This window comes from Hyaena hyaena, unplaced genomic scaffold, assembly GCF_003009895.1.
Source record: "Hyaena hyaena isolate Hyena2069 unplaced genomic scaffold, ASM300989v1 scaffold_858, whole genome shotgun sequence".
NCBI lineage: Eukaryota > Metazoa > Chordata > Mammalia > Carnivora > Hyaenidae > Hyaena > Hyaena hyaena.
Window position 1 is genome coordinate 1 of NW_024081484.1, and position 1,757 is coordinate 1,757.

Consider the following 1,757-nt stretch of genomic DNA (forward strand, 5'->3'; position numbering starts at 1 on the left):
TGGTGCGCATGGGCGGGGGCTTGCCCGCAGGGTGTTCTGAGCCGGAGTCCGGTTAGATGGCTCTCTCAGTGGATTCTGCGTCTTTTTTCTCCCAATCTCTCAGGTTTTGTAAGGTTTCCAATGTCTTCAGATCTTTTCTGTGTGATGTATGGGCGCGAGTGCAAGTACGGAGCTCCTTACTTCTCCGCCGTCTTGCCCTCTCCCCCCATTTACACTTTTTTTAAGAAGCAAGTAGGGGCACCTGGGTGGCTCAGTCAGTTAAGTGTCTGACTCTTGATTTTGGCTCAGGTCATGATATCATGGTTGGTGAGTTCAAGCTCCGAGTTGGGCTTTGCACTGACTGCAGAGCCTGCTTGGGATTCTCTCTCTCTCCTCCCCTCTCTGCCCCTCCCCTGCTTGTATGCTCCCTCTCTCCCTCTCTCCCCACCCCATCTCTCAAAGATAAATATTAAAAAGAAAAGGAAGCAGGTATGCCTACTTCACATTCTCTCCTTCCACTGGATGGATACTGATGAGAGGGAGACCCAGCCTCAAGGTGCAAGTTAAGCTGGGTTCCCAAATCACCATGTGGAGGGAACACGCCCACCAAACAAGACCTTAGATGGCCTCATGAGGGAGAAGTCAACTTCTCCCACTGAACATTTTCCCATTGAACAATTTGGGTGTGTTTATCAACACAGACAAGCCTATCCCAATTAGTAGAGTTTGTCTATGCATCAGTAGATAGCAGTAATATTCTTCTTCTACATCCAGTGAAAGAATAAAGGCCGGCAGTGTGAAATAGTAAGCACATAGTAGACCAAAGCTGGTAGCATAAAAATGGCTGATTGGAGTGGCAGGAGACATTGGCAAGAGAAATATAATGAACAAGTAGCCAGAAGAGAGGAAACACAGATACAAGAGAGTTGCTGTTCTTGAATCCTTGCAGAAAGCTGTAAGAAAGAGGTTTGAGGGCAGGTCACTGGCCTAAGGGTTACTACTGTACAGTTAGGAACCAACGTGAAAGCACTGTCACCTAGCTTCTATATACTACTGGCGTCTTCAAGGTATCCAGACCATATGTTTACATGAATGAGAGTATATAATATATAGCATGAATATGCCCAAAAATACAAAAACATTAAGGTTAAAGGATTATGGGTGGGTTTCCATTTTTTTCCTTCTGAATCACATGCGCTTTTTTAAAGCATACCATATGCAGCCACCATGGAAAACATAGAGGTTCCTCAAAAAATTACGAGAATCCCCATATGATCTAGTAATCCCACTATTTGGGTATTTTCCCCAAAAAAGACAAAAACACTAATTCGAAAAGATATATGAACCCCTCTGTTTATTGCAGCATTATTTACAATAGCCAAGATATGGAAGCAACCCAAGTGTCCAATGATATATGAATGGATAAGGAAGATGTGGCATTGATATATGCAATTATACATAAAAAGAGTTAATAAAAGACATTTTGCCATTTGTGACATGAATGGATCTTGAAGGTATTCTGTGAAGTGAAATACGTCAGAGAAATACAAATACCATATGATTTCACTTATATGTGGAATCTTAAAAACAAAACAAACACACATCAGACTCTTCAATACAGAGAGCTAGTGATTGCAGAGGGGAGAGGAGTGAGGGGATGAGGATTAAAGGTACAAAATGGGATTAAGAGGTACAAACTTCTAGTTATAAAATAAATAATTCATGGTGATCCAAGGTAAACAGAGGGAATAGAGTCAATAATATTATAATAACGTTGT